Source organism: Camellia sinensis, chromosome 10, assembly GCF_055761805.1.
Source record: "Camellia sinensis isolate YWXY chromosome 10, ASM5576180v1, whole genome shotgun sequence".
NCBI classification, from domain to species: Eukaryota; Viridiplantae; Streptophyta; class Magnoliopsida; order Ericales; family Theaceae; genus Camellia; species Camellia sinensis.
The window spans coordinates 2,029,247-2,045,574 of NC_138970.1; the positions used below are offsets into that span (position 1 = coordinate 2,029,247).

A 16,328-nucleotide genomic window follows, 5' to 3' on the forward strand; every position below is an offset into this window, starting at 1 on the left:
GTATTAACATCACAAACTCCTCTGCAAGGCACAATTCGAGTTGGATTCACATCTAAAAACTCATAGCCTCACTGAAATAAAAATGCGAAAACAAATACAACTGAAAGGAGTTTTGTCAAACGGGATTGCCAAAAAAAAAACCTAACAAAAGTTTAAATAAAAATAAAAATTTTATCCTTCAAAGTTTATTTTAGTACTTTTAAACAATAAATAAAAAATTAATTGACCAAATTGCACCTTCTAGAACCAGTTAAAACCCACCACCCCAATAGCCACCACTACCAATTTCTATCTCTCACATGCATTTTTTCAAACACCTTATATGTATTGTTAAATATACAAACAATAACTGATCTTTCCTCAAAATAAAATAAAAGAACATATTACACAATGTCACTCTCAACCATTTCATCAAACACAGTTTATCTCAAAATCAATCATAAAACAACAAAGGGAAAAAGGTAAAAGGTATGTGTAATTTGCCCATACAATTTTATTTTCTTTCTTTTGAGATTGTTTTCTTTGACTTGGCTTTTGTTGTTAGAGTTAAAGAAGGAAAGGAGGATTGGTAGGTGATCACTATCAACTATCATGGTTGATAAGGTTGGTCCAATTTATTTGGCTATTTGTAATATTTGTATTATACACAAGAAAAACATAATAGATTCCTAAACATGGACTGTGGGAAAAAGGCTAAAGGTGTTTGAATATGGACTATGGGAGTTTCTTTAAGACAAAAATAATTTCGAGATTGTGCCTTCATCAATAAAATTGATTGTATAATTAATCAAACACAATGCCTAATGGAAACAAACTCGTTGGAAAAAGAATTAAAGTAACAAACTTGTTGGAAATATACTTGTTTCACCCAAAAAAATTAATACTCAAGAAAAAGAATTAGACACCTCAAAAAAATACTACCAAATTCAGAAGATACTCAAAAAAATATACTTACTGGAAATATAGAAGAAGATTCTTCACCTGAACAGTATACCAGATTCTTTTGGTTTGCTCTCTTGCCGGAAATATACCATGATGGGTTAAATACCAGATTCTTCCTTTAGATTCTTCATTTTACAGTAGCTCCATTCGGTCGTCACTGCCACTGTTGATGAAGATTGGGATGGCGAAGAGAAAGAGGGAGAAAGAGAGAAGATGAAGAAAGTAATAGGGTTCGGGGTTGGGTCTCTAGCAAGGGTTGGGCTCTGACAAGAATTGAAAAACAGTATGAGAATGGGCTCCCATGGAGAGAGAGAGAGACAGACAGAGTTTGTGTTCAAATTTTGAAATTTAGAAGAGAGAGATAGAGATTTTGAGATGAGAGGAGTCAGCGTGAGAGAGATTTTGGAACTTACATTTTGAACCATTAGATCTTGATTGTAATTGATCTTAACCATTGAAATGTCCAAATAGGACAAATGAAAGTAAGCCATTTTCAACCATTGAATTAAATCAATGTAAAAGTCCATATGTTGACACATATACATTTTGAGTCCTTGAATTCAAAACAAGCCTTCCACATGAAAATAAATTAAAAATTAAAAATGAAAGAGGGAAGTGGTGTTGAATTCTATCATATATATATATATATAGAAAGAGAGAATAATATTATAAAGAGAGTAATATTTTACTAAGGAAGGTTCAAAGTCAAATGTTACCTATACCCATTCAAAATATTTCTAATTGAATTATCTTTGAGTCTACATTGAGTCTTGCATACTTTTCTATCATTTTATTCATGTGGAGGATTGTTGAAAAAATGATTTGAAACCCATTAATAAGTGAATGAGAAATTGACTCCAAAGTGAACCATTTGAGTATGGTTTTAAGATTAAATTTATTTAATTTAAAATTAAATTTATTTATTATTTATTTGGGTGAAAATTGAATTAGATTTGATTCAAAATTTGAATATGTTTGAAAGAATGGTCATATTTGTTCATTGCACCTATTCCATGGAAGAGTTGTGTCTCTTCATAGGAAATAGATGTGTCTTTTCATTGAAGAGCCACCATTTCACCTATATAATTAGACCCCCATTGCATTCATTAAATATGAAATTCATCTTTTGTCTCTCTTTTCTGCACTATGTCTTTTCTGTAAGAAAATTCTGCATAGTAAGGTTCTACTACAACAAAAAAGGCCTTTGGTGACAGACTGATTTTGTCTCCAAATATCAAATTTTCGTCACCAAAAGTGATCTGTGACGAAAAACATTTGTCACCACGTTCGTCGTCTATTTGTCATCGCAGAAAGTACCTAGTGACGAAAAATCATTTCGTCGCCTATTCTTCATTTTTGGCAACAAAAATTTTCATCTCTAAATGTTGAATTTTTCGTCCTCTATAACATCCATTTCGTCACTATAATTAAATAATATTTTATTTTTAATTGTTTTGGCAATAAAATATTTCGTCACAAAATATTAAGATAGAAGTTTTAGTGATGAAACTTATCCTCACCAATGATATAGATTAAGGTGGCAACAATTCGTCACTAAAATGAGCACAAAACAAAATTCTTCAATGACAAAACAATTTGTCACCAAATATTTCAAGTTAGTGACAAAATATTCAGCAAATGTGACAAAATTATTTGTTGGAACTATATCATTAGTGACAAAATTATTCGTCAAGAAAAGTTGTTTGAAAACTAATAAAGACAGTTTTTTATTTCATCGCTAATAATAATTAACATTTTTTTAAAAAATTGAGGTAATATTTTAAATTTAAATTTTTTTTTACTAAAATTCTCTGCACATTTTAATAACATATTTAATAAAATATCTATTACATATTAATACAAAAACTTGTTCATTTTCATAAACACTACAGTTGAAATATGTCTCACAATATCCACAAAAATACAATATCAACTGCGGATTACAAAACATGTCTCCTAATATGCACAGAAAACGCGTCTCCTAATATCCACAAAAATATAATATCAAGTACAGATTACCAAACATGTCTGCTAATATATACAAAAATATAAACTTTACAACGCAACCAAAATACATATAAGGTAATATTAACAAAAACACAAAATGAGCAAACTTCTGCTCTCCAAATTACCAAACACATCCATCTCTAATCTCCAATCTGCAACAAAACAAAACCAAAAAAAAAAAAAAAAGAGGAAGACAATTACTATCTTATCGATAAAATATACAATTTAACATTTTTCGAAAAGTGTATTTTTTGACTTAGTTTTCAAACGAGAAGTCCCGTGCTAGTTCAATAAATTTTCACAACTTATATTGGTCCCTCCCGAGGTGTTTGAGGTGTTACCCTTGCCTACTCGTGGCTGTTTTACGATTTTGGCTTCCCGATAGCCTATTTTCAAGCTTAACTGTTAGAAAAATGCATTTTTCTACTTAGTTTTCAAACTGGGAATCCAGTGCTAGTTCCGTAAATTTTCACAAGTTACATCGGTTCCTCTCGAGGTGTTCGGGGTGTTCCCGTGGCTTTCTTGTGGGTGGATCACGATTTTGACCCCCGATGGCCTATTTTCAAGCCTAAGTGTTGGAAAAGTGCATTTTTCTAATTAGTTTTCAAATTGGGAGTCCCGTGCTAGTTCCACAAGTTTTCACAACTTACATTGATCCCTCCTGAGGTGTTCGGGGTGTTCCCATGGCCTTCTCATGGGTATTTCACGATTTTGGCACCCGATGACCTATTTTTAAGCCTAAGTATTAGAAAAGTGCATTTTTCTACTTGGTTTTCAAACCACAATACTTTTTCTACAACCTAACTTCATGCATAAACACCACATTCAGAAGGTCAGTGATCCCATGTTTTCAACAAAATCTTCAATCCAATGGGACTTAAAAGAATCTAAAAACAGAAATGCGTCTAAATGTTGAAGAGAACACCTTAACTACACAAATAATTTTGGAGCATGAAATTCACCTAAAGATGAAACTACACATTATAAACTCTATTTTTAACAGAACCCAGTGAATTCAAATTCAAACATTTCTTGCTTTATCTATGTTATTATTATTATTCAAGTCATAAGAAGAGAACTCATACAATCGTTTATAAAAACAACTAGTATCAACACAAAACATCATTTGTTAGGAAATTCTTCAAAGTTGGTAGCACTCATTTATTACCTTCATGAAGATTTCAATATCAACATCAAGTTTAATATTTGCTTCTTTCTATCTCCTTTGTAACTCTGCTAATATGTCTGCAAATGTTTGAAAAGAATAATTAACATACTTAACTTGTAACAAGTCATCGGTGCCCATGGTTTGAGCATATGTAAACAAAAGAAAATAAAACTAAACTAATCTATTTATCAACCATAATGGGATTTGAACCCTTGGCATCTCGTTGAAAATGCCAAGGTTTCTCTCACAGTCATTTCCCCAATATGAAGATCATGCTGACTATTATATCCAGCAATTCTTTACAGTACAAACTTATGCATTTCATGGCCATTCATTAACACATAACCCCATAAAAAGTTCTAAAAAAAATAAATCGAAATGAGAAAGACATAGTGTAGGAAATGTTAATACCATTCCAGCTTTCCCAAAATTTCCTTCTCCATGAGAAGAATCTGTTACCTAACATAAGCGTTGTCTGATATGAAAATGAAGTCATTAATTAACCCACAAAAATCCTAAAATCAAAAAAAAAAAAGATTGCACTTGCAATTATAGTGAAGCCAATGGACTTTTAGTTCAAACATGAATTACAGAAGATGAGAAACAACAAAACACTACTTACCTCTAGTGTTCAAATTTGATTTTCAAATTTCATGTTTGGTTTGATTTTCAAATTATACTGAAACATGAAAGCACAATATAAAAGTAGAGGAGGGTAAATTCAAAATATATACCTTATATATGAACTTATAAATCAATGAATTGTAAACCTACTTATTATAATAATATTTGGAGGATTCAACCTAAGGCATCATACCAAACATAAGGAGCTTTGGGCATAATTAGAAGCATAACAATAGCAACTTCACACAGTTTATGAAGCACAAAGTGCTTTCTAGTCCTGTCATAAGATGTATACATCAATCATACTAATATTTTAATTTCTAAAAGATTAAAAAATAAAATAAAATGATTCAAGAACCATATTTTCTCATGAATTTTCTTCACGAACCATCGTGGAACTAATAAAATTATGATGTCAACACTTTGAATAATAAAATATATAATCATACTTATTTGGAAGGTATGATTAAAAATAAATATTATCTCACTCAATTAAATTATAAGTTTTCATAATTTACATTGGTTCCTCTCGAGGTGTTCATGATGTTTTCTGGGCCTTGTTGTTCATATTTCACTATTTTGTCCTTCAATGGCCTATTTTCAAGCTTAAGTGTTGGAAAAATTCATAATTCAAAGTAGTTTTCAAACTAAGAGTCACGTGTTTGTTCCAATGGGAAGCCACGTCTATTGTATAGCGATCCCGGTTTACCCCGACCTTTATTGTGTTCCAGACTCAGGTTCCATGATTGTATATTATTGTCTATATCTTGTTTCTTCCCTTTAATTTTTTGAATTTGAGTTTTGGGACTTGTTGGGCGAGTTTGGAACAGGTTGCTTGTCTTTCGGTACAAATGGTTGTTGCCCAGATTTGGCTTCTTCGCTCGAGCGAGTTTTGTGAAAATGTTCTTTCGCTCGAGCGAGGCTTCTTGCGCTCGAGCGTGCGTCTGCGTTAGGTGACAGACCTGAAGCTTCACATTCTACGCTCAAGCGAGGCGACCTTTATGTGTCTGGTCGCTCGAGCGAGAACTCCTTCGCTCGAGCGAATCTGTTCATATCAGATCGTGAATGAGTCATTTTAGATCATTTTTGCAGCTCACTTTCTCTTAAAAACTCTCCATGAATGCAGGTCTTCATACTCTCTCTCTAGAATACACCTTCTCTCTAAGATTTCATCTAGATCCGTTGTGTTCTTAACCCTAGTGTCTTTGAGAATAAGGTAGAGGGCTTCAAGAGCTTCATTTTGATCCAAGAAGTAATTCGTTTCGTCATCTTTGGAGTTCCACCTTGTTACTTGGGTTTTCTACACTTAAGGTAGGGAATTTCTACACTCTAATATGGTTTTTAACTTAGTTATTTGCTATTGTATATAAATGATGAGATTTGATTGTGGTTTGGACAAATCTAGGATTTGGGTGTGAAATGAAAAGAAGGGTTTTTGATGAAATTGGCATAAGTGGGTTTGAGGTTTGGATACAAGGTTGTATTGGGCCAAAATAGTTGATTTTGTTGTTTGGGTTGATATATGATTAAAAGGGGATTTTACCCTAATTTGATTAAATCATTATTTTGCATAAATAATTGGGATTAACATTGAAAATGTGAAATTGGAAGGTTGTGGTTATAAATGGTGATATTGGATATGTAATATCTCACCTATGGAAGTTTTGAATAAACTATTTATTTTGAGATTGAACATCTCTTTAGAAATAATTGTATTGGGCTATCGGTGGAGGATAGTTATGATTGTTGTAGAAATTGCATGAGGATTAGGCGATTTAATGTTAATCCATTGTTGGTGTCATTGAATATTGTTAGGTTTTTATTCTTGGCAATCTCGGTTGACAAAACTCCTTTCAGTTGTACTTGCTTTCGCACTTTTTATTTCAGTGAGGCTATGAGTTTTTAGATGCGAATCCAACCCGAATTATGCCTTGCAGAGAAGTTTGTGATGTTAATACTTTCAAGATTGCCACTTCGCTGATTATGACGGGGATCGAGCTGCCCGGTCAACTCGCAGGGGTCCAGGGGCAACGCCCCTTGGCGGGTCTGGGGCACCGCCCAGGCGGGGTCGAGGGGCAGCGCCCCCGAAGCAAAATGTAAAATTGCATTCAAAGTTGCATGTCCGCCCTTACTCGCTCGAGCGAACGCTGCGTTTGGCCAAAAACCTGAGAAGGATGAATGTACGCTCGAGCAAAGGTTGTTTGGCTCGAGCGAAGCCACTTATGGAAAACACGCGTTTTTGGTTCCTCACTCGAGCGAGAGAGTCTTCGCTCGAGCGAGCTTCGCAGTCCCAGATTTCCATAAGTACGTGTTCCTGTCATATTTTAGGATTACTCCTCCAGATCTTATTTTTGGATATTAAGGTTTATATCTGGGGATATTTTACTAGTTTTCTTTGATGTTTCATTGAGTATTCAACTCATGGTTTAACGAGGATACATCAAAGGATTGTTTGTTCATTTTATACAAAAGAGAGAGTTGTTCTTCGGTGGATTCTGAAGAATTCGAGCCTAAAGCTTTGGTGGATTCTGGAGTGGCTCATCGTCAAGACAATTCCGAGGTAAAGACGAGACTGGAAGAGGCACATAGGGGTTGGTTCAATTCGGGCGTGGATTCGCTAGGTAATTGAGAGTATACCTGTGTAATTCCTTCATATCTTCTTAGTGGATTGTTTTGTGGCTGTTGCCCGTGATTTTTTTATCACAATTGGCGGTGCTCCAATTGTGGTGTTTCCAAGTTAAAATCGTTGTGTCGATTTGTCTTAATTGTTTGATTGGGATTATTTTATTGCTTTAAATTGATACATAATCATAAATCAATATCTAGCGGATTTTTAGATTTTTCAATTGGTATCAAAGCGGGTCGCTCTTTTGTTTTTTAAAACTTTGAGCGAGATCTTGTTTGATTTGTGATAATGGATTCAATTCATGAGGGAAATTCTATGGTTCGACCACCCCTACTTGACGAATCCAATTATTCTTTTTGGAAAGTTCGGATTAGATTGTTTTCAAAATCTATTGATGAAAAAGTTTGGCAATCTATCATGTATAGGTGGACTGAACCGACAATTACCGTTAATGGAGTAACCTTCCCCAAACCAATTGATAAGTGGGACACAATTGATTACCAAAATAGTAGCTGGAATAGTAAAGCTATCAATTCTCTCTTTTGCACTGTCACACCTGAAGGGTGTAGTTGTATTTGTAATTGTGAAGTCGCAAAAGAGGCTTGGGATATCTTACAAACTATTCATGAGGGCACTCCTTCTGTGAAACGCTCAAAACTTCAAAGGCTCACATCTAGTTTCGAAAACCTTTCAATGAAAGATAGTGAGACCTTTGATGAATTTTATGCGAAGTTGAGTGACATTGTAAATTCCAGCTTCAATTTAGGTGAAAAAATGCCAAAATCCAAAGTTGTGAGAAAAATTTTGAGATCCTTGCCCGATTGGTTCCAACCAAAAGTTACGGCTATTGAGGAGGCTCAAGATGTTGACAACCTCAAGCTGGATCACTTGGTTGGAAATCTCCAAACTTATGAGGCACATAGGAGTTTTAAAAAGAAACAAAAAGATGTTATTACTTTTAGTAGTGCTCGTAGAGTTGGGGAGAATTCTGATGAGGATTATAAGATAGATTCCAAGATTACGGCTGCTTTTGTTAAACAATTTAAAAAATCTTTTTTGAAAAAGAATCCTAATCTTTTGGAATCTACTCATACTCATAAATCAAAAGGCAAAGATAAACTCAAAATTAATTCTATAGCCAAGAAGGAGAAAGGAAAGATACAAGGGAACTCTGAAAGATTCCAATGCTATGAATGCCAAGGATTTGGCCACTTTACTTCATAATGCCCCACTCGTTTGAAGAAGAAGAAAGCCCTCACTATCACTTGGGATGATGAATTAGAATCTGATGAAGATGAAAGTGACAACGAAGATCAAGGCAAAGAGGGACATAAACAATTCCTTACTTTCATGGCGGCTTCTGAAACTGAAGGACGAATAGAGTATCTGAAGAGGCTGGTTGAGAATGCCACTGATGATGAATTCTCGAGAAGTGATGATGAAGAGCTTGAGCAAGCTTATGAAAAGTTGTATAAGGAATCTCTTAACTTATCCAAATTGAATGACAAACTCACTATGAAACTCAAAGCATATGAAAGTGAGAATGTCAAACTAAAGGAGGAGATTTCCGAGGCTAGGATTGATGCCATCAAGATAGCTAATGATCGACAAGCTCTTTGTACAAAACTCTTGACCTGTGAGACAGAGAGGAATGAGTTACAGCAAATCTATGCAATGTAAGAAGAAAAGATTGAATCTCTCGAGATGTCTCAAGTTTCCTTGGAAGAACTAATGATCAAGAAAGAGGAAGAGCTCAAGTGTGCTATGGCTACCATTGGTCTTTGGAACAAAGGATCAAAGACTTTGGAGGATATCATTGGGTCTCAACAAATGTGTTGTGACAAAAGTGGCATTGGCTTTGGTGATAACAAAGAGTAAAAATAGAGTGCATCTACATCTCATGATACAAGAACTCAAGGAAAGGGAGAATAAAAAATTCAACATAAAGATGGACTTCTCAAACTTCCTAGAGTTGGTAAGGTAAAAGAAAAGAAGGTACACCATGTGCACCCTGTTTTTATTCGTCATTATTGTGGTATGCATGGTCATATTCACCTTATTGTTATAAGTTGCATGGGAGAGTATCTTATAGAGATAGAAGAAATTCCAACATCTCGTGGGATAGGAGACAATTCATTGGTGGTAATGAGGTTAAGGATCATATTAGACCTCATTATTTTGATTTGCTTGAGAACAAACATGAACAGAGGCTATGTTTTCCTAGAGCTAGCAATAGGAAATTGGAAACCAAGTTGAGGCGAGTTCCCATTGAAGGGGAAGGGAACCACAATGTCAAGACACCATCCAAGAACCGCAATTCTCACAACTTTCTTCATACTAAAGTGGTTTGGGTGTGAAAGCTTGACTTGTGTTAATTTGTTTATTTGTTTTAATTTTTGGGTTTATGTGTGTTTTTTTTTTTTTAATGAGAAAAAAATGTGTGCTTGTTCGATTTCTGACATGTTTTGTTTAAAAATAAAAAAATAAAAAATGTGTGCATATTCGTTTTTTTGTCTTGCTTTGGTTACGAAAAAAAATTTAAAAAAAATTCAAAAAGATTTTCTTAGTCTGGTTTTGCAAACTTGAAATATTTGAGTGGTTCTTGGTGCATATTGGAATTGATGAGAATATCCATTACATGTTAATATGTGTGTGCTTTCTGTGGTCATTACTCATTTCGGAGTGTGTGTTCTTTGATTAGTATGTCTCATTCTGTACACACTCTTGGATTAGCAAATATCGGAGTATTCCGCCTTAGTGATCAATTTTTTTTATGGACTTCTGGTATTGTATCTTCTGTTTTTCTAGAGGAATTGACCTATACTAGCATATTATGAGTGATGTTGAGTCTCTTAACCACCTTCCATCTTTTTGCATCTCCACGGCTTTCCCCTCTATTCTTTGTAGTCCAGCCATGAGGAAAAGGCTACCTCAGAGTCACCAACCAGGCTATCCTTATTATATACATGCTTCTCTGGTTCGGTTTCCATACTCTTGAGCGTGTCAGCCGCCAATGAGTGTGCAAAAGAATAAGAAAAAGAAAAAGAAAAAGGAAAAAAAAATGTGCAAAAAAAAGAAAAAGAAAAAAAATGTGCAAAAGAAAGAAAAAAAAAAAGGATTCATTGATTGAGGAGAAGCCTCCGCTTTTACTCACCAAATTACCCCTTGATTCCTAGTGGTTTGACTTTCCTTTGTTGTGCTTAGATTCTCTTGTTGGAGGTCCAGTTATCAGATCACTACTAGGATTTGAATCTTGTGTTTGTCAAACTCCAAAAGTCACACAGACACTTTTATCATGGGATCTATGCTTTTCACGTATTGCATCACTTTCTTTCATGAAGAATCTTCTACAGACTGCGCACATTGTGTTTTCAAGTAATTGTGCTTCTTGGATAATCTTGTGTGTTTCAAGGTCCAAATTTGAAATTCTTTGCTTGCTCCACCATTTTATTTTTTTTCGTTTTTCTTCTTGTTCATTGTTTTTAGTGAGGGGGAGTTTGGTTTATCATTACAAAAGTTTGTTAGCATGAACACTTTGATTTGTTTGGTAAGGGAGATTGGCTATAGTTGTTTTGAATGTTGCTATTCACTGTTTGTTCTTTATTTCCTTCTTGCATGCTCCTGATATTTACATCATCATATTGTGGACACGCCCCTCGGGCCCCCGTGCCCTTCCACAGTTCGGACTCCTTTTGTGTCGATTCTTAATCTGATCTTGCAATGTGCAATGCAAGACTGATAAATCACCAAAGAGTCCAAATCTGACAAATCGTTTTTGGAAGACAGATTTTAAGAAAAAAGTGCCAAACATGGACTGCTTTGCCAGATACAGAGTCGCCACCTAAATATTTTATTTTTTTTGGGAAATTTAGGAAATCCTGACTCGTTGCCTGAGGCCACATGTCCATCATCACCAAAGTTGCCTCGGCTTGGGAACTTGGGTACGATTGGGGAAGGTCAGCTATGAGCACCCCCGCTCGCCCAATCAAAGATCGGCCTCTACTAACCATGATATCTAGTTTTGAAAACGTTATGCGTTCTTATTCTGATTAATTAGCTAATCTTACTATGTGATGCGCACAACACAAAAGTATAGACTAGATCGCCTAATTTGGAACAAAGCATCGCATATCCGTTGTTTGGAAATGATTTGAGGTTTGCTACTCGCAAGTAGGCTAAAATACGGATTTCAATGAATTATTATAATTCAAACAATCCAACCTTCACCCACAAGCATTCAGGTAGTAAATCAACTAAGCATTTAGCCTTATGGCAAGCATGCTGTCATGTTAACACTCACATACATGCAAGATGCCAAAGCATAAAAACACTTACAGTGTACTCCAAGCCAAAACAAGAAACTAGTTAGCAATCATACATGATCCTAGTTCATGTAAAAATGGCTAATGCATCACATACAGAATGTCACTAGAATAGGCTCGGCTAATCTATGGATGGCATGTGAAATACACAGATAACATGTATTCAAGTTAGATTTGAAATACCATGCAATTAGTATGATGCGCCGAGCCCAGTGCATGCAATACAAATGAATGGATGCACGCATGCATAGCATAAGGATGCTAAATTAAATATGCCCTAATACTAAACATCAAAAGCAGGTAAGTAAAAGGGAGAAAGAAGTGGGGATTGGAAGACATGCATCACACACACGCACACTTATTACAAATTCGCCCTGGTTCGGAGGGACCGAAAGAATAATACAATTTAATCAACTAACAAGCTAATTAAATAGTTACAAACCAATTAACTAGTTAAGCAAATTAACTAAGCTAATAAAGCGATAAAACAGCCTCGGGAAGAGGGTCCAATGCATGCGTGCTCGACTCCGATCGAAAATCCACCACCATGCACAAGCTGCCTCTGTTTTCACTGTTTTATGCCTCTGAAAATTGCACAGGTCCCAAGGAGCACTCTCTGAACACTGTGGGATGCCACTGGCCATGAGGAATGGTCACCGGCCATGGAAAAGTGGTCATCGACCATTGGTATGGCTCTCGGCCAGAGATTTGTAGTCGGTCGGCACTCAATGTGGTCGGTCGGCCATCTATGCCTGCAGAATCCTGTTTTGACAGCAGCAGAGGACAAGACAAGGCATGGCAATGCATTTCAAAGCATTGTTTGCACCACCACACCCCTTATCATGTTTGTGACTCAAAGGGGTATGGTGTTCGACCCTTGGACCACCAATCACGCATTTCAATGCGTGATGGTCCAAGGTGTCGAGTTGTGCATTTTGATGTCAAATGTAATGCACATAAACACACAATAAACCCAACCTCAATCATGGTGATTCAAGAGGCAAGGCATGCATGCCAAATGCAACCTAAGCATGCAGGCATGAAGCAATGTAACAATATTTGAGCAACATACAAAAGGTGGACTTAGACTAATTTGGGCTGCTCTTAAATAAGCCCAAAACAATGGCCAAAGTACTCAAGAATGAGGGACAAATGCACATGCAAACATGCATGCAAATAAACCAACACTTAAGCATAAAGAGGGGACTTTTAAGCACACTTAAAAGAGGATGAAAAGCAAGCAAATGTGACAATGTTGCAAGCTCTGAAATGGCACTAAGAGTGATGCCAAATCACATAAACAAACCAAACATGGCATGCAATAAAGCTTAAAGCCCAAAAATAGCAAGAGGACTTTAACCAAAACCATGCAAAACAGAGGGCATATGGCAAATATGAATCGAGACAGTCCTAAAGCATGGCAAAGTAAGCTTAACGCATGCGATGACCTAAGCCAACAAGCTAAAACAAAATGAGCAAATGCATGAGGCATACAAGGCCACTAAAGAGGCATTACACCACACTTAATGCAACCAAACATGGTATGAATTAAGCGACCAAAAACAGAGATATGACATGCTAAAATGAGCCCCAAAACCCACCTAGATGGCATCTAAATGACCTAAGTCTAAAGGCATGCACAAAGGTCCAAACATGGAGCATAAGACATCAACCTTCGAAGCATCAAAGGAGCCACAAATGCAAGTATACAAGCATGCTATATGGACTGAAATGACATACTAAGTGGTTCCAAACCACTGAAATGATGCAAGGAGAGCATGCTAGAGGGGCCAACACTCAAGGCTTACAAGGGAGATTACATGGTAGCTATACAAAACAAGTCATGAACGACCCAAATAACCAAAATTAGACCTCAAGCACATCAAAACATGCATAAAAGCTTCACAAAGCTAAGCCAAAATCATGCTAGAAACAAGGCTCAAAGCACAAAGCATGTTAAGGCAATTTCATGGCATTACAAGACAAGTATGCAAAGCATGCATGGTGTGTCTAAACCAACTTGAAACAGTGTTATATCATGGAAAAATAAGCACAAATACTACTTAAGACATGGCCAACATGAACTCAAGAAAGGTGCTCACACATGAGGCTAAAATGGCAAGTATTGAAGACAACAAGGAGAGGGGATGGCCCTCTCCTTCCTAAGACCTTAAAGCACCATCCTCACCACTGAAATCCCTCTAGATTTCAGTGGTGAGGAGGCCAAAACAAGGTGGTCCCGAAGCTCACCAAAAATGCACAAAAATGAGGCCAAACAAGGCCTAAGGGGGGTCAAACAACCCCAAACACCAAAACAGCCTTAAACAACTATTTTAAACACTCAAAATTAGAACTTTTATTAGTTATACACAAAGCTTAAAAACAGATGCAAGGATGGCTAAAAGCCTAAGCAAAAATGGGGAATAAAGGGGTAAAGTTCTTACCCTTGAAGAACACTTGAAGAACAGCAACCTCAGGCCCCTTTTCTGATCAAAACCAGCTTAAAAGCTCTAAGAACAACCTCCCAACACCTCAATAACCCAAGTATGGTGTAATACTAGGTGCCTTAGTGCAAAACTAAGAACAAAACACCCTTTTAGGCCCTCTAACACACCCGAATGAAGAGAGAGAGGGAGATGTAGAGAGAGAAAGTTGTATATATCATATATCTCTGGTTTTTTGCTCAACCTCTTCAAAGGAGAGGGAGGGCCCTCTTATATAGACAAGGCAAAGGCCTAAGCTTCCAAGAGAAGCTAAACAAAAGGGGTCAAGGCTTCCTAAGGAAGCTGAGACAAGTGTCCAAGCTTCCTCAAGAAGCTAGACCAAAAGGGTGCAAAGGGTGCAAATTCCTCCATACACGTGTATGGAGGACAGGTCCGTGCACTCCAGCTGGCACAGCTGGCATGCACAATGCCTGAAAAAGGAAAAAAGGAGGTATCGGCCAAAGAAAGAGACTATCGGCCAAATAAATGGCCGATCGACCACACAAAGAGCCGATACACCTAACAGAAGTGCCGACCGACCAAAATATTTGGTCGGTAGAAGAAAAAGCAAGGCCGGTGGCTTCATGCCACGGCCGATGGGTTTTAGGGGATGGCTAACAAGCCACCTCCTACCCTCAGGTGCAAAAACAAACAAGTTCTTGATGCAAAACTAAGCACAGAACAGGCAAGTTAAGAGATCCTGAGGCAAGGCGCGCGGCCGAAACCTCCGGGAACTCAAAACGAACACGAACACGGATGATCGCCGAGCGTTCAAACGGTGACATCCAAGTCTTGAGGACGGTAAAAAATGGGGTACCTACACATATCATTGCTTGTGTGGTTTATGATCTTACTTTAGTTGATTGAGCTTCCATTGTCAATTTGTGACAAAAAGGGAGAGAAAGCTGTTGTTCATGTTTTCATGCCCATGTGTTGTAGTGTGATTTCATCCATTCATGTGTCGGGTGCATGTGTCTTAGTTTTCATCTATTCATGCTATATGTTCTTTAAATCTCCAATTGTCATGCTACATGTTCTTAAAATCTCCAAGTCACATCTATTCATGTTTTTCATTTAATGCTTCAAGATAATCTAGTCATATGTTTATTATTTTTTCATATACTCTTGTGGGACTAATAGTTGTTTTGGAGATTGTGGCACAAATAACTGTTTTGCAGGTCATGACCTTGAGAAAGAAATTTATTTTTGTTGGCTGTAATGGGTTGGGGTGATTAGGATTTTTTTTGTTAGGTGTATTTTGTCACAGCATTGCCAAAGGGAGAGATTGTTAGGTTTTTATTTTTGGCAATCCCGGTTGACAAAACTCCTTTCAGTTGTACTTGTTTTCGCACTTTTTATTTCAGTGAGGCTATTAGTTTTCAGATGCGAATCCAACCCGAATTATGCCTTGCAGAGAAGTTTGTGATGTTAATACTTTTAAGATTGCCACTTCACTGATTATGACGGGGATCGAACTGCCCGGTCAACTGGCAGGGGTCCAGAGGGCAGCGCCCCTTGGCGGGTTCGGAGCAACGCCCAGGCGAGGTCGAGGGGCAATGCCCCCGAAGCAAAATACAAAATTGCATTCAAAGTTACATGTCCGCCCTTGCTCGCTCAAGCGAAGGAGTTCTCGCTCGAGCGAACGCTGCGTTTGGCCAAAAACCTGAGAAGGATGAATGTACACTCGAGCAAAGGTTGTTTGGCTCGAGCGAAGCCACTTATGGAAAACATGCTTTTTTGGTTCCTCGCTCGAGCGAGCTTTGTAGTCCCAGATTTCTATAAGTACGTGTTTCTGCCATATTTTAGGATTACTCCTCCAGATCTTCTTTTTGGATATTAAGGTTTATATCTGGGGATATTTTGCTAATTTTCTTTGATGTTTCATTGAGTATTCAACTCATGGTTTAAGGAGGATACATCAAAGGATTGTTTGTTCATTCTATACAAAAGAAAGAGTTGTTCTTCGATGAATTTTGAAGAATTCGAGCCTGAAACTTTGGTGGATTATGGAGTGGCTCATCGTCAAGACAATTCCGAGGTAAAGACGGGGCTGGAAGAGGCACATAGGGGTTGGTTCAATTCGGGCGTGGATTCACTAGGTAATTGAGAGTATACCTGTATAATTCCTTCATATTTTCTTAGTGGATTGTTTTGTG

The 16,328-nt window shown here is 36.9% G+C and overlaps 1 protein-coding gene and 1 long non-coding RNA gene across 2 annotated transcripts in view; one reads left to right on the forward strand and one right to left on the reverse strand.

Annotated features, from left to right (window-relative positions):
- The window catches only part of LOC114258274 (uncharacterized), a 63,309-nt gene that overhangs the window by 23,136 nt on the left and 23,845 nt on the right, over positions 1–16,328 (forward strand). The gene's annotated exons all lie outside the window — the stretch shown is intronic.
- On the reverse strand, positions 2,801–4,647 carry LOC145800937 (uncharacterized). Its single transcript, XR_014341529.1, has 3 exons — positions 4,529–4,647; positions 4,118–4,194; positions 2,801–3,101 (listed from the first exon to the last, which is right to left on the reverse strand). It is a non-coding gene; the product is annotated as an uncharacterized LOC145800937 (long non-coding RNA).